Here is a 25704-nt window from a genome sequence, read left to right as displayed (position 1 = left end):
AAGTTAGGTTAGGCTAGGTTAGGTTAGGTAAGGTTAGGAACAGTCAGGGCGTACCACACACACGCTCTCTCTTCAGAACATTGGAATGGTTAGGTTAGGTTAGGTTAGGTTAGGTTAAGTAAGGCTAGGTTAGGCTCAATTTAGGTTAGGTTAGGCTAGGTTAGGTTAGGTAAGGTTAGGAACAGTCAGGGCGTACCACACACACGCTTTCTCTTTAGAGCATTGGAATGGTTAAGTTAGGTTAGGTTAGGTTAGGTTAGGTTAGGTTAAGTAAGGCTAGGTTAGGCTCAATTTAGGTTAGGTTAGGCAAGGTTAGGTTAGGTAAGGTTAGAAACAGTCAGGGCGTACCACACACACGCTTTCTGTTTAGAGCATTGGAATGGTTAAGTTAGGTTAGGTTAGGTTAGGTTAGGTTAGGTTAGGTTAAGTAAGGCTAGGTTAGGCTCAATTTAGGTTAAGTTAGGCTAGGTTAGGTTAGGTAAGGTTAGGAACAGTCAGGGCGTCGTACCACACACACGCTCTCTCTTCAGAACATTGGAATGGTTAGGTTAGGTTAAGTTAGATTAGGTAAGGTTAGATTTAGGTTAGGTTAGGTAAGGTTTTGTTAGGATCAGTTGGGACATGACACACTTACGCCCGCTCTTCAGAACACGTGTAGTCAACAGGCACATACCAGATTTCATGCAGAGACGGTGGGTGGCACTTGACGCCCTTGAAGATTGTGTAGGTGTCATTATCATATATTAGGTGTGAAGATTAAGAGGAAGCTACAGGTGGTTATCTTTGAGTGTTACGGGGCTCTTACATGTAAAGAGAAGTTGTGAAAAGAAGGACGAGTTTGGATGGAAGTGTGGGTGGGAAGGTTATGTGTGTGTGTGTGTGTGTGTGTGAGAGAGAGAGAGAGAGAGAGAGAGAGAGAGAATAATAAAAAAAACTGATAAATGGAAGAGAAAAAAAAAAAGAGAAAGAAATAATAACGAAAATTAAGAAATGATGACAAGAAGAGTAAGAGATAATAATTGAGAGAGAGAGAGAGAGAGAGAGAGAGAGAGAGAAGGACAGCTCCCTTGCTTGTCGTGGCGAGGTGCGTTTATACCCAGAGGCCCAACAACACCAGCTGTGGGGCGGACGTCGCTGCCCACCTGCTACAGCACCCCCCCCCCCCACCTACACCCATGACCACCAGCACCACCACCACCTCCACCACCACCTACACCCATCACCACCACCACCACCACCTACACCCAGCACCTTCATCACCGTCACCTACACTCACTACCACTACCAACTCCACCACCTCCACCTCTACCCCCACCTCCATCATCACCACTGCCACCACCACCATCTACACCACCCAGCATCACCATCACCACCACTACCACCTACACCCATCACCATGATCACCACCACCCATACCGAACGCCTTCATCAACACCACCACCACCAAAACCACCACCACCACTTCCTACACCCACTGCTATATATTATGTTCACAATCATCATCGTTATCACCACCATCACTACCACAATCGCAGCAATCACTATCACTACCACCACCTGCACCCATCACCATTATCACCCTTCACTACCGCTACAATCACCACCACCACCACTACCACCACTACCACCATCGCCACAACTATTAACACTACCATGGATGTCCACTACCAACCCTACCACAACCCCTCCCATCACCTCCACCACCACCATCGTCACAACTTTCATCACCACCATTTCCAATACCATCACCACCACCACCACCAACAACAACAACAACAGCACATGACTCACCAGCACCACCACCACCACCCTCACCCCCATCATCATCACCATTGCCTTCAAGAGAGAGAGAGAGAGAGAGAGAGGGTACGATAAGCAAATGTTTCATGAAGTCGAATTGCAGGTATGTGACTTAGACAGGTGTGGTCCGCTACGAGCAACGAACAAACAGATGGGTTTAGAGGATGCACCAGGTAGTTTATATCCACGGGCAGGGTTGTGGTGGTGGTGCCGCTACACAACTGGCTGTCTATACCACATCTGTTCTCCCATCACACACCTGCTTCCATCTACCCACCTTTCCCTGCAGTTCAACCACGACACACCTGCTTTTCCAACTCCCTCTTACCACACACCTGGTCTTCCATATCTACACTATCACCAGCATTTCAAGCACCACACACCTGCCCTTCCAACTCCCTCATTACATGCACCTCAGCCTATACTACACACCTGATCCTTTTCTCCACTATCACCAGCATTTCAAGCACCACACACCTGCCCTTCCAACTCCCTCATTACATGCACCTCAGCCTACCACACACCTGCTTCTGCTCTTCACCATTACCAGCATCTCAACCACCACATACCTGCCTCTCCATTTTTCCACCATTATCAGCATTTCAACACCACACACCTGATCCCCCATGCAACGCTTCATCAGTACCTACCTGCGCCTCATCCACCAAGCATCTACCGGCCCGTTTTCCTATACTACCCTCGTGCAATATCCTAACAGTCTAAAATTTTATCATGGGCTTCCTTCTACCTGTGAATTCGAGAGGTGATGGGGGAGAATGAGGAACAGGAGGGAGAGGTTTAAAAGTTAGGGGAGAGCAGAGGGTGAAAAGTGAGAAGGGGACTGACTATTAGGGAAAGTGTCATGCAAAACCTGTGCCATGAAACGTAACTGCTGAGAAAATTGTTACTCTTGGTATACCTTCGTTTCCCTTCGTTAAGTCAGCTCACTGTCGCCGTATACTACAGTGATTCAAATAAGGCAACATATGCGATGGAGCTAAATGATAACCATGCCATTATCATCGTATAAGTTATCTGGCTAGCGCTGTACAGTTAGCCAAGAGATTTTTTTTTTTTTTTACGTCTCCGCCTATTGCCCCGGTAGGCTTGCTTGAGGGGCCTGTATGGTATTCGGCCCCAGCCCGTCATGGCGCAGGCAAGTGTTTATAGTGGCGCCATCTTCTCTTGGCTCATGCTGCCCCCCGGAACTCGTTCTTGATTCTTGGACGGTTTCCTCTAGAGTCCGGGTTGATGGGTGGTCTTCAGGACAGCATGTGGGTAGTTTTAAGCCACTCGGCGGTGACTGAAAAATCCGAGGTGGTAGCGTGGGGATTCGAACTCGTGTCGTCCATCACGTAGTGAATGTGGGCCCAGCACGCTTCCACTTCAGCCACCGCCTACCCCAGGAAAAAAAGTGTTATGAAGACGGTCGAAATCATTACCCAATCAAGTATAATAATGCTTGAATATATTTAACTGCCGCCACTCATGGGTCAAACGTCATTGCTTGCTTTCAATCCCACCCCCGGAAATGAAGTAATTAAGGAAACATTCGAACCAAGTGTGCATAATGTTTGAATATATTGAACTGGCGCCGCCCACGCATAGGTCAAACGTCACTGCTCGCTTAACCCGCGTACCCAGCGTGCTTTCCTTATCTCTTTCTTCCGCCTGCCACTGTTTGTTCAGCTGAAAAATATTAAAAATTCACGCGTCCAGATTGACCGGATGGAGGAGACGAGAGCAAGTTGCCATACCCGAAGAATAATGTTTATGTACTTATCAACTTCGATCTTACTTTTGGGTACCATTACGGAGCTGTGTGTGTGTGTGTGTGTGTGTGTGTGTGTGTGTGTGTGTGTGTGTGTGAAAGCGGTAAAGAAAGAGGAGGGAGTGGTGGAGGTGTGGTCCAATGTGGGTGCACGTGACGCAGTTGGAGGTTGTGGGGCGGTTAGGTGGTTGGTTGCTGTGCGTGGAGGCGGTGGAGTTGCACGGGTCTTCAGTCATCGCACGGGTCAGGAAGGGACATTTTGTGGTCGTGTGAGAAAATGTTGATGTTTTGGAGATCAGATGACAGGAGGAATACCTTTTTCTATTGTTGTTTTATCATTTATGTATATATGCTTGTAAAAATACTGTTATAGAATATAGATTAGGGAAACAATACACCAGCAATTTTAGTAGATGGGTGTTTAATTTGAAATGGTGGCAAGATTACTAAATAGTTGTCTCAGAATGGAGGCTGGAAACTGTATCCACCTTATGATTTCGACCGTTTTCATATGACATCAGAATCAAATGGCGGATAACCTCGCTGTACGATGTCAAGGTACGGGAAGATATTTAAACGGAGTGGCGTGATGTTATGAATGGAGGTGGAAGGGGAAGGTGAGGGCGTTACTGAAGGTGTGCATGGGGAAGGTAAGGTGTGATAGTGTGTGTGAGATGGGTGTGAGATTAGGGTGTGGGACGGGGAAGACAGAGAGGGCATTGACGGATAGGCAGTGGTGGTGGTGGTGGTGTGGCGGGGTGAAGGTGGGGGTGAGTTTCCTCTTGACCGCAACACACTGGTCAAACGAAGTGGTGTTGAAGGGCGTACAGAATGACAGCTGGGGACGGGATTTCTCTCTCTCTCTCTCTCTCTCTCTCTCTCTCTCTCTCTCTCTCTCTCTCTCTCTCTCTCTCTCCCTTCAGGCGACAGGTGGCGGGTATGAAAGACACGATAAAAGAAAATAGCGAAACCAGAAAACCAGAACAAAAAAGGAAATCCAGAGCAGGAAGAAAAGGAAGGAAAGAAGATGGGGAGGGAGGGAGGGAGGGAAAGAGGGAGGGAAAGAGAGCCAGAAAAAAAATAGGAAGAGGTAAAACAATGACCAGCAGAACTTATATTTTAGAGAAGGTGGGGTCAGGGAAGGTGTGGGAGAGGGAGGGGGAGAGGAAGAAGAGAAAGGGAGGGGAAGGGAAAGGGAGGGAAGGGAAAGAAGATAAAGGGGTAAACTACAGAGACTACACAAGTTACAGGGAGGAAAAAAGGAAGAGAAGAGAATGAAAAGAAAGGGAGAAGAAGAAGAAGAGGGGGAGAAAAGAGCACAGGGGGAGGGAGGTAAAGGGGAGTAAGAAAGACAAAGTGGAGGTTAGAGCGAAGGAGACAAGGAGGTAATAGGGAGGGAGAGAAGGGGAAAGAAAAGAGGAGAGGAAAGAAGATCTGGGTGGAGGAGTAGGCGGTCAGGAGGAGCAGAAAGATGTGGGAGGGGCAAGGGGGGTTGAGAGGGTGGAGGGTGGGGTGAAAGACTTGTGAATCAGAAGCAGGAAGAATATTAAACCAACATTACCGTGCACGCCTTGTCTCCCGTCCTGTTTGAGTTCGACCCTTGAAAATACACGAACGTTGGGGCTCGCGCTGTCCACTTCTCCGCGGACGGGTTTTGTGCCCCGACGCGACTTTCTTTTTTACGCTGAATTCCTTCCGATTATTGTTTTACGGGACTTTTTGCTGCGTGTGTCTGACCGCCGGAACTGGATGACATTTTTATATTGTCTTATCTTTTATATAGTTTTGTTTTATCTTACGCGTTTATTTATATGTTTTGTTTGTATTTGTCATTTCTTTTTTTCTTTCTTTCTTTTTACATCTTAGATATTGCAATTGAATACATATATGTCTATGAGAGGGTATTATTTGTCCTCTCTCTCTCTCTCTCTCTCTCTCTCTCTCTCTCTCTCTCGTGTGCTGAGTATTTTTTTCTTATCTATATATATATTTTTTCTCTACGTGTCATTAAGTTCATTCATCTCAGTCATTCTTCCCCGACTCTCCGTTTTAAATGCCTCTTCACTCCCCTTTTCTTACTCTCTTCCCTTCTTTCCCTCCCTCCCCTTCCCTCCACTCCTCCCCCCATGGTCGTTCGGCATCACTTTCCTCTTCCAACCCTCCCCCTCTCCCTTTCTAGCTGTCCCTTCCGCTTCCTCCATATTTTTTCCTCCTCTTTCATTCTGTATTGTTACCTACTCTTTTTTATGCTCCATCTCTCCATCCGCCTCTTTCCCCCTCCTCACGCCCCCTCCCTTTGCTTTGGGTTATCTCTGCTTCCTTCTCTTCCTTTCCTTCTTTCTCCCTTTTCCTTTCTTCGTATACCATTTTGCTCTACTCGTATTTATTTTCCTTGGCTGGTATCGCTTCCCATGGCACCCAACTCCTCTTGCGACAAATTAATTAAAAGTAGAAGATTTTGCAGTTCATTCACAGTGCTAAGATGGGTTCATTCATTGCGTCTCTCTCTCTCTCTCTCTCTCTCTCTCTCTCTCTCTCTCTCTCTCTCTCGTCCAAACACCTCCATACCCTTATGCCTGAACCCAAGATCTGGTGTCTTTTTTGGAACCCAGCACTAAGCCCCCCTCCCCCCCCTCCCCCCTGCCCTCCCTCGCTCTCCCTTTCCTCCCACACCCCCATGAAAAGTGAGTACGGCGCCCCCCCCTTCCTCCCTCCCTCCCTCTCTCTCCCTTCCCTCTTCCGACCCTCCTCCTCCATCCTAACCTCCACAGCCTAAACCGTCTCCTCTTTCCTCTTTCCTTTGTCCAATATTTTCCCCCGCCATTTAAATTCCTTCGCGTAGCGCCCACCTACTCTGAACTCACTCGCTCTTACTCAGGCATTCACTCATAACTCATATACTATACCTCCCAACTTCTCTCTCTCTCTCTCTCTCTGATGGTCGGGGGCAAGGCGAGGTTGTTCAAACGCTCTTCAGTGAGACGAACCCGTGAGGCCTGTGACCAGTTTCCCCCAAGGTCGGGATGCAGCCCATGTAACTCAGTGATCGCCAGCACCTCGCTCTCCACTTCTGTCTCGGCTCCTCACCTGCTCCGCGCCCTCCTCTACGGCCTCTGTGCCCCCTTCCGTACTCCTCTCCGTCGGTACGTGCAGCCGAGCGACGCCACTGCCCCGGAAAGCGATGCCACGCGGGTGTAAATAGAGGCTCAAAAACAGACGGTGGCAACTACAACCTGAGACCGTCTTACACCCGGGGACTTGAGCGTCACGGCGGCGTGGCTCATTTGTCAAGTGACTGGCGCGGACTTCGCAGGGGTAGAGCGTCTTCTCCTTGTTATCCTGATTCGTCTTGAGTTCGCGGGAATTTTCATGTGGAATCGCCGGTTGGTGAGCGCCGCGGCTCTTGGCGTGGCTTGGTGTTGGGGCCTGTGCTGGGCGGTTCAGTGCTGGTGATGCCCTCAAGTGGATCTTTCATAACGCTGTGAATTGGTGCCCAAGAATAAGATTGTGGCAGTGCTTCTTGACGCCGAGTTTGTGGATTCTTATTGCCTTACCTGTGCTTGCAGCTGCCGAGGAACACACCGTAAGTAAGGCTCAGTGTTGGTTCTAGTGTGTGGTGAAATTTATCCTTCATACTGGTCAGTGGCATGACCTCTTGCTATGAAAACGAGCAGTTATTTCAAAAATTCTCGCACTTGCATTTTTGAGATAATTGTTATATTCTGAAAGGAAATATATAGTTCCTAAAACAGCAGGCTAGAAACTTTTGGGGTGGCACAGTGCCAAGCCGCCGGGGTTTGGGGACGCCAGACCGTTGGGTGTAGGCCTCGCGCGGACAGGACTGGGATAACCATCTTGATTATTTTCCATACAGAGTGGAATTAAGAGAAATGGTTGGCATATATTAACTGGACCACTCTAGTGTCTGCGTAAGGCAGGTAGTGAGTGGGTGTTGTGTGAACACATTTGATGAGTGGCGCGGCGGGAAGTAGGACACGAGAGGCGGCGGTGAATGTGGCGGGAAGGCAAACATCGCTTGTTAGCTCTTGGCCGTGAGTGGCGGGGCAGAGTGACACTGTGTCAGGTCAGGATGGGTCAGCTCATGGAGGGTCAGCTGCCTACACAAGGACGACCCTCGCTGCCCGTGGGAACAGGACGCGCCCGCCCCGCCCTGCCCCGCCCCATCCACTTGCCTTCATCAAATAATAATTAGTGTCATCATTATCACTTTAATTATTCTATTTTTTATTACTCATCAATATTATTAAAATCACTATAATAATTTTCATGATCATTATAATCATCATCATCATTTTCATGATCATTGTAACCATCATCATCAATTTTATTCTTATTCCTATTATTATTATTATTATAACGGCCAACTTCATCACGAGCATCATCATCATCGTCACCATTATTATGAGGCTTCAAACGAGTAAATAAACAAGGGATGATTGAAAACCGCTGATAATTACTTATTTACGTGTGTGTGTGTGTGTGTGTGTGTGTGTGTGTGTGTGTGTACGGTTGGACTTAATGGCGTGGGTCTTTACTTTATCAGAGTCGAAGATCTATTGGCGCATTGGTGGAGACAGGAAACAGCTCGTGCTACTGATGGGAGGGTGCTACTGATGGGAGGGAGGGAGGGGGGTGGAGGGGGAGGGGAGGACATATGAAACTGGAAGGAGATAAGCGGAGACGAAAGGAAAGGTGGATGACAGGGCAGGAAGGAAGGATGCTGACAGGATGGAGGAAGAGTGGGAGCCATGCAGAGAAGGAGGCTGTGAGGAGGATGCATGGAAGGGGAAGAGGTGAGGGGGGGGTTGGGGCGGGGATGAAGAGGCTGTTGGAGTAAGGGGAGGGGAGGGACAGGGGGGCACATGGAGGAGGAGGGGAAATATGAGATTGAGGGGAGTGAAAGGCAGTAGAGAGGAAAGAAAGGAAGGATAGAGGGAGTTTGAGAGGAGGGAGGGAACTTGAGGGGAAAGGTTAGATTGAAGGGAAAAAGGGAGGGAAGAGAGGATGGACAGTAGAAAGATAAGAGGAGGGAAAGAGGGAGGGATAGAAGGGAAAAAAGGGATTGTACAGAGGGAAGAGAGGAAGGATAGTAGAGAGAATAAGAATAAGGAGAGTGAGAGGGCATGGAGAAAGGGGATGTATGGGAGGCTGACTGGCTGGTTGATGTGAGGTAGAGGAGAGAGGGAGGTGGGTGGGGGGGTGAGATGGGGGGGGGTGCTTGAGGTAGAGTAAACAATAGCTGTAGAGGTGAGCACAGACCACCTCCCTGCTGACCACAACAAAGCTGCCGTCCCTACCCCCTCCCCCCTCCTCCTCCCTCCTCTCCCCCCTCACCTTGACAGCCTCCTTCCATCAGCAGACCATCTCACCCACCTGCTGACCTGTACACCACCACCACCACCACCTCTTCCGTTTACTCTGAACCTCAATATAGTAGTAGTTGTAGTAGTAGAGTTTGATGTAGTTGTTATTGCTGTGATTGCTGCTGCTGTTATTGTAGTGGTTGAAGTTGAAGTTGCGATTGTAGAAATAACAGTTGAGGTAAAAGGAACATATCATTGAATACCCGAAGCTTCTTGTTTCTGCCAGGTGTTCAACAGGTAATTCAGGTTTCTCTCAAATGGATAGATACAACGATAGATAACACCGATAGACCATAGATAAGTTTTCCTATGTGTATTACCCTTTCCTCTCTCTCTCTCTCTCTCTCTCTCTCTCTCTCTCTCTCTCTCTCTCTCTCTCTCTCTCTCTCACACACACACACACACACACACACACACACACACACACACATAGATCGACGATAAAAAGCACTTGGTCATGTCGGGAGGGTATACCTGCTGGCGATTACGAGTCCGACACGTGATCAGGTCGAGGTGAATTACACACGGACCCTCGATGACCCATGGGTAGCTGTGATGACTAGGGAGCAAGTGTTGACGCTGTACATTGATTGCATTGGTGATGACTGTTGTTGGTGGTGAAGTCACTCGTTTAGCCCCCCCCCCCCCCCCCACACCCACCGCCACTCCAGTCCCTCCACCAATCCACGCCCTAACCCCTTCTTGCCTCAGCACGCTTGGTTTGGAGAAAGAGGAGGAGGAGGAGGAGGAATGTGGGTCAGTCAGTGAGGCAGAACAAGGAGACAAACGCGCCTTTTTTTATCGTTTTCGTTTAAATATTACGTCTTCGATGACCCCTCCCTCTCCACCATCACCACCATCATCACCACGAACACCACTACTGCCACCACCACCACCGCTGCCGCCCCTACCACAACCACCATCACTAACTACTAAAGAGCCATTCTCCTCCGCACCCAGCACCTCTTGTTCACCACTATCAACATCATCACCGCCGTAACCACTATCACCACAACCATCTCCACCCCCGTCATCTGCAGAACCACTACCACTACCACATAGTTTGGGAGTGCTTTGTTTTCTTGGTGAGGAATAAGTCTCTGCAGGGGAACATGTTACTCGAGTGTTCCAGGTATAAGAAAACGCTACCTTCCTCAGATACACATTCATCGACCATCCTGGAAGCAAAGATGAACACATGGGTGGGCTGCACACTGAATGCCCAGGTCGGGACTCTAACCCAGACCCACAGATTTGTAGACAGGGAAGCTAAACACTGCTCTGCGGAGGGGGATTTGTATGATCAGATCTATTTTATCCTTATCGTGTTGCAAGCCAAATATTTTAACTTAGTTCCTGGCAGGATGGAAAGAAAACTTTGTGGAAGTAATAAATTAAAACTAGTAAAGTAATTAAGAAATTCTATTATTTTGATCCTTCAGAGCAGATATTGGAATTAATGACCCTTGAGCCTATGGTGGGGGAGAACTTTTACCCCGGGGTACAGCTGTGGCAAGTGCAACATTCAGATTACCACAGCATTTCCCCAGGTTTCCCCAGGTGCACATTTTAACTTGTTTGACTCTCCTAATATTAAACCTTCAAGAAAAGCCAGTTGTATCCGCTTCTTTCTCCTCCTCCTCCTCCTCCTCCTTCCGTCCACTGCGCATCATCCAGCAAAGCAATGTTCACCATCATCCCATTTGACTCCCTTTACCCCCGATCTCATGCTTTAGTCCATCTCTCTCTCTCTCTCTCTCTCTCTCTCTCTCTCTCTCTCTCTCTCTCTCTCTCAGCAGTCATCACCCACTCACCACCGTTCCTTCATCACCACCACCACCACCTCAAGCCGTTCCCTCACCACGGCTTCTCACGCCACACAAATCTGGGTCACGTGACTGAACGAATTTACTTTAAAAGGTCGCCCGGCCCGTCATTGCATCCAGTCGTAACGCTATCAACACTCTCTCTCTCTCTCTCTCTCTCTCTCTCTCTCTCTCTGCATTCATTACGCATTAAGCCGCTGCCTCCCGTCCCTCTTCACACCTCTATGCAACACACACACACACACACACACACACACACACACACACACACACACACCTTTGTAACGGTCTCCTCCTCCTCCCCCTTAACCTCCTCATTATCATCATCATCATTATCATCCCTCTCGTCTTTTTACTTATTTTTTTTATCATTATCTTGTTTTTCTTGTTTTTCTGCATTTTTCTCCTCCTCCTACTCTTTCTCTTCCTCCTCCTCCTCGTTCTCCTCCTTCTCTTCATCCTCATCTGCCATACTGGGATGCTGTAATCACGTCTGCTCCCCTCCTCCTCCTCCTCCTCTTTGTGCCTCACCTCGCCGCCCTGTCTCGGGTTTCGGGTGGTCTAAATGCCAAGGTGTCATAAGGTAGCGCCAATCTCCTTGCGTTCCCTTACTATCTTGAAGTTTACGGCACCTAACGCTCTTCTACCTCACACACCCCTTCCCTCTCTCTCTCTCTCTCTCTGGTCTACCTATGTACTCGCACCCTCCTCGTCCAATAATATTCTCCCTCATGCTCCTTCCTCCCCTATCTTCATTCATGTCTGCCCTCCCCAGCATCTCTTAACTCCCTCTTGCCACCCCCTTCCCCTCCTCTCCCTTCTTCCCAATGCACCTTTCGCCTCCTAACTTTTCTCCTCACTCAGCCATCCTTTTAGTCTCCCCTACAAGTACTTTTTCACGAGGTCAAGTCTCCCCACACCTACCGTCTCTCTCCCCCTGGTCTCACCCACCCACTCGATCTTCATTCACAAGCATTTTTCCTTCACCACGCCTCCTCATTCACCAGCACCTCCCTCGACCCTCCCCGCCGCTCCATTCACCTTTTCTCTCTCCCTGAAGTCTCCCCTCACCTATATATATCTCTCCCTCTGATCTCCTCCCACTCACTCGGTCTTCATTCACTAGTATTTCATTCCGCCATGCTTCTTCATTCACCTGTATCTTCTACCCACCCCGCTGTTTCATTCACCTTTTCCTTCTTCCAAGTTTCCCCTCACGTAAACCATTTCATTCTCCCTATGATCTCCTCCACCCACTCAGTTTTCATTCACAAGCATTTCACTCCACTACGCCCACGCCTCTCTTCATTCACCTGTAGTACCTTCCTCAACCCCCCTCGCTGTTTCATTCATCTTTTCATTCTCTCAAGTCTCCCCTCTCATAAACCATTTCATTCTCCCTCTGATCTCTACTCAAAGCATCTTCATTCACCATTACTCCACTCCGCCACGCCTCTCTTCATTCACCTGTATAAAAGTATGTATAGTACCTTCCTCAACCCTCCTCGCTGTTTCATTGATGTTTTCCCTTCAAGTCTCTCCTCACATAAACCATCACAGTCTCCCTCTGATATTAAACGGTTTTCCTTCACTATGATTTTCCTCCCTCTACCCCGCTTCTTCATTCACTCGTACCTTCTTCAACCATGCTCCTTCATTCACCCAAGTCTCCCATACCATATATCGCTCCCCCTTTGGTCTCTTTCACTCAAACCATCTTCATTCAACAGCATTTCGCTCCACCACGCATCTTCACTCACCGGCGTCTGACTCTACCCTTCCCTCCGTTTCATTCACCCAAGTCTCCCCTCACCTATCATCTACGTCTCCCTCTCGTCTTCTTCATCTAAAAATGGTCTTCATTCAATAGGATTTTTCTCCACTACGATTTCATTCACCGGCGTCTCCCTTAACCCTCCCCTCCGTTTCATTCACCCAAGTCTCCCCTCACCTACCATCTCCTCCCTCTCTCTCTTTTACCTACCATTTCTTCCTCTGATTTACTCCACCCAAACGGTCCTCATTCACCCGCACCTCCCTCCGCCCCGCCTCCTCATTCACCTCCCTTCCCCCGCTTGGCTGCTTCCCGACAGGCGGTGTGTTTGTTTGCACGTCCAGTCAGGCGGGCCCGCGGGGAGCTTACACTGCAAATACTGGGCGTTGTGTGTGCTTGTGTGCGTTGTTAGTGTGAGTGGCACTGATACATGCTTACCGGGCCCCTGAGTGTTACTTCCGAATGCCTCTCTCTCTCTCTCTCTCTCTCTCTCTCTCTCTCTCTGTGGCATTACGTTATCTACATTTTTTGCCGATGGTGGTGATGATGGTGAAGATAATGCCAGTGTGTCATGGCGCTGCAGATCTCGGTGTTTCGTAACCAAGGCGGTGATGGCAGGTCACCACTCTGCCTGCCGGCTCTTATTCCTCTTCATCTCGTCACTATTCAGCCGCTGGTTTGTGCAGCAGTCCGGTTTTCTTGGCGCTCGTCAGAATGGCAGCGCTAAAATGTTTGTGTTCTTTCTCATCGAAATGAATGTTAGTGTCAATCAGAGTTGGGTCACGTATTTATCGATTGGTTGACTGATATCTTTGTCGAATAATTGTTTACTTATTGTACTTATTGATATATTCGTGTAATTGTTTCACTTATTTGTCTATTTAAATAATGCATATATATATATATATATATATATATATATATATATATATATATATATATATATATATATATATATATATATATTCTGTTAATTTATTATTAATTTATACATTTTGTTGTATATTAATTCTTCTGTGTCTACTCAGGTTTATGTATTATTATTTAGTAAGAGGACTGGAAAATAACTACACTACCCTGGCTGGGGTAGCAACCAGATCTTCTGCACTGTCAGAGCAGAACCGCTGTGTTCGTTTATGCCCTTAAACAACCTATGACGCAGTTTCCTTATGCAGCCTTTTACGCAGTTCACTGCAGACTTTTGCGCAGTTCGAGGTTTACAAGGTTTGCCGTGAAATAGAAGTGCTCTGTTCTCTCGGCAACAGCCCCAGAAATCTCGCCTTCGAGACAACTTCACTTATTCACAACCACAGAAACCCTCACTCCGTTCATACTGCCCTAGAGGCGCGTACTAAATTAGATATATCTATAGTTATGTCCCCCGTAACCACTTCAGTTCTGGTTGTGTGCCTGCCATAACAACCACCACAATGCGGCACTCGTGACGCGTCGACTTAGCCTTGTAACGCGCTCCGTTTCATTTCCTAGTATCTCTCTCTGCTTTCCATACCAAGAAGCTTGACGATGTCGGCCAAGTCAAAGGATTAGCTCGAAGGAGACCTTGTCACGTTCCTCTGAATCAAAACTTCATCCTTAATTCATTATGAAGTTGAAAATCTTTGCCAGTCACGCATCACAAATCCGTGCCTTCCCGCCTCCACCGCCACTAATCAGTGGAGAGGAGGTAATAGTATTACGAGGACGGAACTACGGGCCGAGGGCGGGGGAAGGGCGGCCTTTGTGTGGGCGGATCCGCATATGCTGCCGCTCCTTAGGCGACGTGTGGTTGGGGTGCAGGGGGCACTTAGCCAGCCAGGATGCAGACCGCCTCGTCATGAGATGACCAGGAAGGGAATCTCCTGGAGTGCCTCATCCCTCTCCTCCCTTCCCTTCAGTCTACCCCCCCCCCCCTCCTCAACAGGGTAAACCCGCCTCCACTCCATCATCCATTCACTGACCGTCTCACAACTTCATCCCTCATCCTTCTCACCACCAAGCGACCTTCTATCGTTCTTTCCTCGATTTTTTTTTCATTCCATTCCGCCCACACCATGCAGCTACACTCGCCATGCCACGCCCTTACTATTCTCCCATTTAGCACCTGCCCCCTCGCCGTGATCCCGCGTCCCTCTCCTCGTCCCGTTTCATCGTCTCAATCGACGATTCAGCCAGTGACTCAGCCCCAATAATTCCCCTGCAGCCGAGGCTCTGGCAACTCTCCCAGCCGTAACTGTAAATATAGAATTCTGCACACGGGAAAACAGCGTCACCGGCAGGGGCTGTGAAGGGCATGGCAGGGCGGCACGCACGTGTGGCAGGGTGCGGCGGGCGGGGCGTGCACGAGGCCAGCACCTCCACTGCACGCCGCCTCTTGGACCACGCTGGAAATCATTATTGGCATCCCTATTTGTGATTCATTCACAACTCGGAGGCTGCGGGAGGGGAAGGAGGGAACAAGAGGGAGAGGAGCCGTGGAGGAGGAAGGCGGGGGGAGGGGGGTGGGGGGTATGAGGAAGCAGGGAGGGAGGGGTTCTGGAGGAAGGGCAGTGTGGATGTCCAACTTGCCATTAACTGACAGATAACCTCACACCGGGATTTTCTCCACCTTATCACGTTGTTAATGGCCCGTCACTAAGTGGCGGGCCCGGCAGGAGCAGCAGCAAGGAGGGCACCGTTCTGCCGCCCCTTGCCTTTCTCTGCTCGTGCCCCAAAGCTCCGTGGTGCACGTCCGGGGATCAGCTGTTGGCAAAAGCGACGTACTCACTCGCCCATTCACAAGGCAGGTTGGCGAGAGGAGGTACCGATCGAGCGTCTCCCGCGGCTCATGTGGGGCAGCGTTGAGGACCGCGGGCAGGCATGACTCGCTCGCCTCCTCCCTCCTTTCTTCTCTCCTCCTCTTCTTCCTTCCTTCCCTCTCTCCCTCCTCTACCACCACACTGCCTCTCAACATCATTGCACCCGATACCTCTCTGACCGCCCTCTGCAGGTCACGTCGAGTGCTGCTTCATGAGGTGCTGGTGATTAAGTTGATGCAGAGGTAAAAAACGCCCACCTACACTTAATCATTGCTCCTTCATCTCATTATCCTTCTCCTCCTCCCTCTCATCCTTCATACAAGTAACATGTTATTAAAAAAGCAATTAGGAGAGCGGATGGATGAGGGGAGGGACGGAGTGGAGCAGTGGATGAAGGAAACGAACAGGAAATCAGAATGAAGCTTTATTACTCTGATCTTTGTTCCTCCTCCTGTACCACCACCACCATCACCACCACCACCATCACCTATCACCACCACCACCACCACCATCACCACTACGACAACGACCATCTAACAGCTCTTTCTCGACTTTATTTCCCTTTTAAACTCTGAGTAGGCAAACAGTTCTTAAAAATGGCAAAAGATAGCAAGAGAGAGAGAGAGAAAGAGAGAGAGAGAAGGTTGATCAAGATATTAAACACAAGTTCCTAAAAATCGTGGCAGGGTTCGTTCAGGGTTCGCTTTCAGTCACACCACCACCACCTCCCTACATGCGGATTACCGAGACCTGCTTGTTCGCGTGTTTAGACCAAGCCGGTGAGACGACAACAAAGAGAGGGAAAAGACTACAAGTGAAGAGGGAGATGAGGAAGGTGGGAGGGAGGAAGGAAGGAGGGAGGGAAGGAGGAGAGAGAAAGGAGAGGAGAGAGAGAGAGAGAGAGAGAGAGAGAGAGAGAGAGAGAGAGAGAGAGAGAGAGAGAGAAGCGTGGATTAAGCAAAAAATACCACGCATTATTATTCTTAGAGAAACGTTAGGGGTAGGACGAGGAGGGGGAAGAGGTTAAAAAAGAAAAAAAAAACGAAGTGAGGTTGGAGGAGGAGAAGGAGGAGGAGGAGAAATCTAAGAGAAAGCAGTGTTGAGAAAGAGTCATAAGTAATAAATAACGTAGCGTCCTCGTTAAATGCTTGATCATAAACTCTGCGCCACGCCAAGACGAAAGAGTGACACGGGAGGAATCTTAAGTCTGAGGGGATGAACCGGGAAAGAACTTACTGTGGGAGGGAAGGAGAGACCAATGTGTGTACGAAGAAGCTCCAATGTAAGTGTACTTGTCCATAATTCTGATTCCTCCAAGTCTCTCATGAGTCTATACTGTAGTCAGATCTTCTCTCTCCTATAGTTTTGCCAGCTGCATTTCTTTTAATCTTTCTTCGTTAAGGTAATACAAAGAATAGCTACAATGTAAGATGGTTCCGGAGCTGGAGGACTTAGCGTATACCTTATGAAGACAGCTTAAGCCCCGTTCACGCTGTACCGACTCTGGGCCACGACAACCCAGCGACTCGGGGCATATGAGGTCTTGGGTGTGAAATCTTGATGTGGAGGGTCGCACAAGATCGGAAAGACTATGTGCGACCCTTTCATGTCAACATTTCACATCCAAGACCTCGCGTTTCCGGAGTCGCTGGGTTGTTGTGGCCCAGTGTCGGCACATTGTGAACGGGGCTTTTTAGGAGCGAGTGGATGAACTGGGAAAGAAGTTAGTGTGTGGAAGAAAACGATGTACGTATAGACAAGCTCAAATACAGTCCATCTGAATACATATGGACGATCACAAAGGGGGATTTTCACCCATACTAGAACCTTTTACATTTGTTTTGACTCATTTCACAATCAACAACAACAAAAAGGAAAATAAGTAGCTACCTGGTGATGCTTTTTATTGTTATACAGAGGAGGAGGACTTGTGGGGAACCTGGAATCTGAAAGGGTGGAATGTGACCAGCCTGGAGGGGCATTAAGGACCACTGTAGCATCATAGGTAATATAGATAATGATAATGTTGATGGCGGTGGTGTTATTAATAGCGGCGTTAATGGGAGGGGTGATTATAGGCTGATGGAGTGGTGGGACGGTAGTAATGTGGATGGGAGGTGTTGGTAGAGCCTTAATTAATGGGGATATGGGGGATGGTGGTGATGATGGTTGTGGTGGTGCTGGGTGAGAGGTATTAAGTGGTGGTGGTGATGCTGGTGGTGGTGTGTGGTGATCGTGGCGGGGTAGTTTGCTGATAAGGTTGTGTGGTGTTGAGAGGGGCTACTGATGATGGTGGAGGTGGTATTGATGTTGGTGTTGATGTTGGTATTGATGTAGTGCTGCTGGGTGATGATGCTTGTCGAGGTGGTGATGATGTTTTTTTTTTAATGGTGATAGTAAAGATAATGGTATATAGTCCTCTGTGTTAAAATTCTTGGTGGTGATGATTGGTGGTGGTGGTGGTGCTTGGTAATGGGCGGTGTTGATGATGATGGTGGTGATGCATTGTGTGGTGTTGTGATGACTGATGGTGGTGGTGTGTAAAGGTAGTGGTGTGGTGTGATGATGGTGATGATGTGTGGTGTGTTTTGGTAAGGACTGGTGGTGGTGGAAGGTCGAAAGGGTGACGATGGTGGTGGTGGTGGTAGTGTGTGGTGAGGTTTGTTGATGTGGTGGTGGTGGTTATGGTGATAGTGTGTAGTGATGTTTGATGTTGGTTGAGGTGTCTGTAAGTGGAGTGATAGTGCTTTGTGGTGGTTTCAAGGGTTGATAATAGTTGTGGTGGTGGTGTGTGGTGTTTGATGATGGTTGTGGTATATGAAATTGATATGGTGGTAGTGGTGATGGTGTTTTTTGTTTTTTTTTACAACAAAGGAGACAGCTCAAGGGCACACAAAAAAATAAACAATAACAAAAAAAAAAAGCCCGCTACTCGCAGCTCACAAAAAGAATCCAAAGAGGTGGCCGAAAGAGAGGTCAGTGATAATGATGTGTGATGTTTGGTGATGGTTGTGGTGTATGAAGTTTATATGGTGGTGGTGATGGTGATGGTGGTGCTTTGAGGTCCAAGTGGTGGTGGTGGTAGTGTGTGATGATTGGTGATGGTTGTGGTGCATGAAGTTGATATGGTGGTGGTGATGGTGATGGTGGTGCTGTGAGGTCCAAGTGGTGGTAGTGGTAGTGTGTTTGGTGATGGTTGTGGTGCATGAAGTTGATATGGTGGTGGTGTTGATGGTGGTGCTTTCATGGGTTGGTAATAGTTGTTGTGGTGGTGGTGTGTGGTGGTGGTGATGGTGGTGCATTGAGGTCCAAGTGGTGGTGGTGGTGGTGGTAGTGTGTGGTGATGTCTGGCGAAGGTGGAGGTGCCTGTAGGTGGTGTGGTGGTGTTGAGGTGCTATATACGGTGGTGAATATTTTCGTCGCGGGCATTTTTAAGGCAAAGTTTGGGAGGAGTGACGAGGAGCGCAAAAACAGACATACATTATTGTGAACCCCCGACGCACACACACACACACACACACACACACACACACACACACACACACACACAAAGACACACACACACACACACACTCACACACTCACCGAATAAGATAGATTTTAATCACTCGGTATCAGGCAATATGGAAAGGTATACACACACACACACACACACACACACACTCGCTCTCTCTCTCTCTCTCTCTCTCTCTCTCTCTCTCTCTCTCTCTCTCTCTCTAGCACACACACACACACGCACACACGCACACATTCACCGCCAAAGGTGCCGCCCTTGGTTTAGCGAGTTAAGGCGGTGCCACCTTTGTCTGCGTGCGTGCGTGCCTGTGTGTGTGTGTGTGTGTGTGTGTGTGTGTGTGTGTGTGTGTGTACGGACAATAATATGCTCAAAATGCTTGCTCTCTCTCTCTCTCTCTCTCTCTCTCTCTCTCTCTCTCTCTCTCTCTCTCTCTCTCTCTCTCTCTCTCTCTCTCTCCTCCTCTATCCTCTCCTCCTCCTCCCTCCCACCAACCATCCCATTCTTCCATTAGGCCGTTACCGACAGGCCCTTCCATCTTCCTTTCCCTACCAGTGCCCACTCTCCTTTAGATTACTGCTCCTTCCTTCTCCTCCTTCCTTCCCGTCTTCCCTTCTTCCCTTCCTTTTGCCCATTAGCTGTTTTTTTTATTATTTGTAGTTAGTTTTTTTTTAATATTAGTGTTTTCACCTGAGTATTCGTTTCCTTCTCTCTCTCTCTGTTTATCTACCTGTCTATCTGTCTGTGTGTCTTATCATCGACTTCAGTGTCATAGTTTTTCTTTCTCTTGTTTCTTCTTCATCATCGCCTTCATCATCATCATCATCTTGTTATTATTATTTTTTTCTATTATTATTATTTTAACAATTTTTTTTTTTCATTTTTCTTCTCAACCGCAATCTCGTCCTGGTTCTCATCCTCATTCTCCTCCTCCTCATCCTGGTCCTCCTTATCGCATGTATTCCTAAACTGGCAGCAGTAGCAATCCTGAAGGCGTCGGTCGATGTAAACAGGTTCCGAAAAAAAAAAAATTGCACACTGAGTCAACAATTATGCGGCTGAGGGCAAGGGGAACCCAGCTGGCGGAGGATTGATTCCAAGGTTACGTCAACAGCAGCTGGGGCAAAGTAACTACATGGTTGACTTACATAAACCTAATAACGTGAGCTCAGAGCCATCGATCACCATGTCAGCAGCTGCATCTCAAACCGAGGCTGCACGCATGGAGGCCGCGCGAGTCGACATGGTGTAGAAGGGATCCCGTAGCCAAGAGTAATACCACATACAATCATGTCTTCATAAGTTACTGACGTGCGGAGCGGTCTAAGGGTATACACACTATCGCCAAGGAAGGAACACACACACACACACACACACACCTCATTGCACTCTTATCGATTCCTAATAAGTTTCTCAGCAACGTGTCGCCTCAGTTCGACATGCAAGGTTGACCGAACACCCATCTGTCCTCTGTCTTTTCATCTGATATATTTTGACTCTCTCTCTCTCTCTCTCTCTCTCTCTCTCTCTCTCTCTCTCTCTCTCTCTCTCTCTCTCTCTCTCTCTCTCTCTCGTCCACTTACTTCTCTGCTTATCAATAAATTACATAAACTTTAGTCAAGTGCATCAACAAAGAGAAACCTGGAACAAACCCGCCGGCCATGTATGCCCTCAGGAAAGACATCTCTCTCCGTATTACTGAATTAACAACACTGACCCGACTTTATTATTAACTAAGACATAAGGTCGGTATTGTAAGACTCTTTTGCTTCTCACATCAGCTACTTCTAAAGGTCAAAGAGGGGGTCAGTCGGGATCTAATGAGTGTTTCCTCGGGTTCATGGTATACGGAAGAAGGGTCAAACTACCACCAGGGTCATCAAAAATGCTGAAATGAAATGCCACAACCTTGTGCCTTATGAGTGTTCCCTCGGGTTCATGGTACAGAAGAAGGGTCAAATTACCACCAGGGTCATCAAACTACTCCTGGAAATACCCACAACTCCTACGAAAGCCTTGCCAAATATGTGTGAAGGTTATAGAGGGGGTCAGTCGGATTCTAATGAGCGTTTCTTCGGGTTCATGGTATACGGAAGGGTCAAACTACCACCAGGGTCATCAAACTACTCCTGGAAATGCCCACAACTCCTATATACGAAAGCCTTGGACGGCGAAATGTCTTATGATACGACCCTAAAACATTCTTTGCCTCTCACACTTAAGTCATTCCGCAAAAAAACTGATTTCACAACGGTTTCTCTTGACGTGTTCCCTGGTAGCAAAGTTGTTTTATGCTTATGTAGCTAGGGTATATATTTCTGTTGCCTTTTTTACTGAGGAGGGAAAGTAAACCAGATATAATCAACATATTTTCCGAGCTCTCGTTTGCGTTTCTAGTTGAGGAATTAGGTTAATTATCGCTCAAACCTTATTTCTCCAGCGTTCCTTCATCCAGATCCCACCCCATCGCCATCCTCAGGTCTCCCTCTCCACTACCCATCCCTCCTCTTACCTGAGAACCCCCTTCCCTCTCAATCCACCCCTCTTCCACTACCTACCCTACGACACACCCCTTCTCTCCTACTCCACCCCCTTCTTGTTAGCTACGATCCTCCCCTTCCCTCTCAATCCGCCCCTCTTCCGCTACCTATACCCTACGACACACTCCCCTTCCCTCCCACTCCACCCCTTCCCACACATCTCTTAGCTACGATCGTCCCCTCCCCTCCCATTTCATCCCAGTTCACTGCCTCTTCGCTGACGACGAGCCACGACCTCTTTAAATGAGATCAGCCGACCGGGGCGGGTAGTTATAACGACGTCGGAGAGGAGGAAGGGAAGGAGGGAGAGGAGGATCGGAGGGAGAAACATGTCTGTACTTGAATTCCCGTTTAATGAAGGGAGGATAATAATAATAAGCGAAGGTAGCCTGTTATATATAGCCATCTGTTCTGTATCGACTGCCTACTACCGACTACTACTACGACTACTACTACTACTATCCCATTATTGCTACTACTACATATACTTTTTTCTCAAGACGCCTTCCATCCGTCTCAAAGATCTGTTATCATCATCAATATTACTATCATTATGCTTATCATTATTACCAACCGTTGCCTAAGTTCACCTCATCTTTACCAGCAAGACAAGTACTACCGGGTCATATCGTGTCGACCAGCAAGGCATATATTCATCAAACGCGTACTCGAACTCACTCCCCCATAGATGTTCCCAGTTAGCTCTGATCGTACTGCTGAGATTCCGATGATGTGTATGCGTGAGCGAGAGTTTGCGGCATGGCAACTTGATGTAATTATAGCGGGTTTAATATCTTTTTGTGCGCTAATGAGAGAGAGTATGGAAGGGAAAAGGAAAGGGAGGAAAAGGATGGAAAAAGGAAAGGAAAAAGTAATGGAGGAAAAGGAAAGAGAGAAGCAGAAGAAGGAAAGAAGATTACATGGAGGAATGGAAAGAAGAAAGGAAGTTAAGAAAAGAAAGAAAAGGAAAGTAGGAAATGAAGGAAGGAAAGGAATGAGGATTTGAGATTGGAAAGAAGAAAACACCTAAAAGACAGAGAGAGAGAGAGAGAGAGTGTTTGTGTCTCCTTTGTTGAATAGTGTAAGAGGTGCAGAGAAGTGGACCATTGCAACCTTGGAATGGAACGGGGTAAGGCGCCGAGATATATGCCAGGCGGGGTGCCAGGCTTGGGTGGGGCTGAGGGGGGGGCAGGGGGGGGGAAGGCGTGAGATATGGGTGCCAGTGATCCTTAGTACTGCCCCTGCCTCACGCCGCTGGCACTCCCTCGAACGCCGCCCTCCTCCAGCACCGCCTCGCCGCTTTCTCCTTAAACTCTCTTGAAGCCTCGTGTCGGAAGCGTTGCGGTTATGTCGGCGCAAAGATGTGTTTATTCCGTCATGTGCTAAACCGGTTATCATTCTGCTCTTTTTTCTCTTCTTCTTCTTCTTCTTCTTCTTCTTCTACTATTACCACTACTACTACTACTACTACTACTACTACTACGTCATCTCTGCTTTTACGCTCTTCTTCTTCTTCTTTTTCTTCTTCTTCTTCTTCTACTACTACTACTACTACTACTACTACTACTACTACTACTACTACTACTACTACTACTACTACTTCATCTCTGCTTTTACGCTCTTCTTCTTTTTCTTCTTCTTCATCTTTGTCATCTTCAGTTTCCCCCTCCCCCTCCTCCTGCTCCTCCTTGTTCCCATGAAGCCATAAGTCAGGGCGCCATTCAAGGAGTGTTCCCAGGGTTGGCGGCGGGACGCAAAGTTCATTCAGATTCCGGACGGTGTGTACATTTGGTGACGCCACTCAGCCAGCAGCGGCCTTCCAACAAGAGTCCACTAAAAAGTAGTCAGTTTCCTCCTACTACTCACCCTCCTCCTCCTCGTCTCTTCCTCCTTCTACCTCCTCCTCCTCCTCCTCCTCCTCCTTATCCCCCGTCTGCTTACTACCTTCTGGCGATTTGGCTCCTTCCGTGGGAAGCTGCTGATGCTGCCTGGACGGACCAGTTTTTTCCTCTCTCTCTCTCTCTCTCTCTCTCTCTCTCTCTCTCTCTCTCTCTCTCTCTCTCTCTCTCTCTCTCTCTCTCTCTCTCTCTCTCTCTCTCTTTTCCGGTAAAGATATAAATAGATTGAGAGAGAGAGAGAGAGAGAGAGAGAGAGAATATTATGTTGCTGGATACACGTTTTGAGCCAACAACGATTTTTCCTACTTTTTTTGTCGATCTGATCTCTTGAGAGGCCATTAATTAATATTCCACTCAGTCCCCGCCGTTGCTGCCTCTTCACACACACACACACACACACACACACACACACACACACACACACACTCATTAGCTGTTCCTATTGGTAATGCCTCAGCCACTTCGTCATCCATGCACATCTATCTCACCCATCAACCACCTCTTGGCCTCATCCACGTCTCTCTCTCTCTCTCTCTCTCTCTCTCTCTCTCTCTCTCTCTCTCTCTCTCTCTCTCTCTCTCTCTCTCTCTCTCTCTCTCTCTCTCTCCATCACTGTCTTGTAATTTTTCGTCCTCTTCCTTGTCCTCTTCTTTCCTTTCATCATCATCATCATCATCCCATCCTCCCCCTTTCATTCCACCTCCCCATTAGCTTCCCCCATTTCCCTATCCTATCCTATACCCATTTGCTTCTTTCCCTTTCATCCCTCCCCTTTTTCTTCATTCGATTCGCGTCCCTAAATATTCCTAAGCCTCAGCGTTCAGGCGTGAAGGGCGCGGACGGAGGAGTCTTATCAGTAGGGAAAAGGTAGGGGTGGAAAACAAGATGGGAAGCAAGGTCACGATGTATATAATTTGCCCCTGAAGAATGATTTATAAGTGTGTGTGTGTGTGTGTGTGTGTGTGTGTGTGTGTGTGTGTGTGTGTGTTGGGAACGGGTGTGGCTGGCGGCGATGCCCTCAGGTGTGGTCGCAGTGTAGTCCAATTAGAGGGATAAAAAGCGTATGATGATAATTGAAAAACATGTTGTATCTCGTTAATGACAAGTCTTATTAAGGAACATGATGGCTGCAACCCTTTCAAAATATTTCTGGTATTATTTTCCTGTAAAGTTGTCAGCGAATTTATCTGTTTGGCTGTTCCTCCGCCTTGACTTGTCCCCTTTCCTTCTTTGTCCCCTCCTCAGCCTCCCTCTATGGTGGAACCCTCTCTCTCTCTCTCTCTCCCTCTCTCCTCTCCCTTCTGGCATCCTTCACCCCTTTTTATGTTCTTCCCTTCCCCTCATCCATGTCTTTTTTTTCTGACCCCGACTATCTCCCCCTCCTGTCACTCCTCTGCCACCCCTCCATGCGACCCCCTTCCCCCAACGCTCATGCTACCCCCTTCCCCAGTCTCCACCGCCTCTGATGAGCCCCAGGCGTATTAGACTCGGACTTCCGGGGCGAGGTTCAGTTTTTGAGTCGTACGCCTCGGGATAACAAAGGGCACGGAGGGGGTGGGGGGTGGGGGGTGGGGGGGGGAGGGAGGTGGTTACATGCTCTCTGTTGGCTGGCTTGATGGACGGATGAGTGGATGAGTCTTGTGGGACGGAATGTTGACAGAGTGGCTCATGGGAGTGTCTGCTTAGGCGGGCGAGTGTCGATATGTTTGTTGTGAGGTCTACTATATTGGACCGCAAAAATATGGGACTGATGAATAATGAGAAATAAAATACAGAAATACTTGAGTTTACCCTCGTTTACCCGGCCTCTTGCAAATACCGGCCTCTTGCAGACTTCTACCGGCCTCTTGCAGACTTATACCGGCCTCTTGCAGACTTCTACCGGCCTCTTGCAGACTTATACCGGCCTCTTGCAGACTTATACCGGCCTCTTGCAGACTTATACCGGCCTCTTGCAGACTTATACCGGCCTCTTGCAGACTTCTACCGGCCTCTTGCAGACTTCTACCGGCCTCTTGCAGACTTATACCGGCCTCTTGCAGACTTATACCGGCCTCTTGCAGACTCCTACGTTCTTATGTTCTTATGTTCTTATGTTAACACTTACCCTACTCTGCCTTTTAACTGGACCGCGCCGCCCCTTCACCTTCCCTGCATATTCCCAGACGCTCTCGGCTCTCAAAAGGTGTTTTTCCAAATGCCACAAAGGAGATGGGTTGGCTTTTCACGCGCGTTTTTCACATTCATGGTGTTTAAACCTTGTCAAACTATCACCAGGGTCTTAAAACTAACTATGGAAATCTAACTCTTTTTGGCTATTCTTTACTTTTGTCTATTATTGGAGCTTTAAGTAGCGGGCTTTTTTTTTTTTTGGACTTTTTGTTGCCCTTTGAGCCGTCTCC

The 25704-nt window shown here is 48.2% G+C and overlaps 1 protein-coding gene across 5 annotated transcripts in view; it reads left to right on the top strand.

Annotated features, from left to right (window-relative positions):
- The window catches only part of LOC126998780 (protein C-ets-2-like), a 267281-nt gene that overhangs the window by 51800 nt on the left and 189777 nt on the right, over positions 1-25704 (top strand). Inside the window, exon 1 of one of the 5 annotated variants that reach the window (XM_050860814.1) lies at positions 6855-7154. The exons of 3 other annotated variants lie outside the window; for them this stretch is intronic. The gene's annotated coding sequence lies outside the window, so the exon portion shown is untranslated. Of the gene's footprint in view, positions 1-6854; positions 7159-25704 lie in introns of those variants that run through there. One more of the 5 variants, XM_050860817.1, reaches the window with a different exon arrangement.

The sequence above is a fragment of the Eriocheir sinensis genome, chromosome 15 (genome assembly GCF_024679095.1).
Source record: "Eriocheir sinensis breed Jianghai 21 chromosome 15, ASM2467909v1, whole genome shotgun sequence".
Taxonomy (NCBI): Eukaryota; Metazoa; Arthropoda; class Malacostraca; order Decapoda; family Varunidae; genus Eriocheir; species Eriocheir sinensis.
This window is presented reverse-complemented; position numbering and strand designations above follow the sequence as displayed.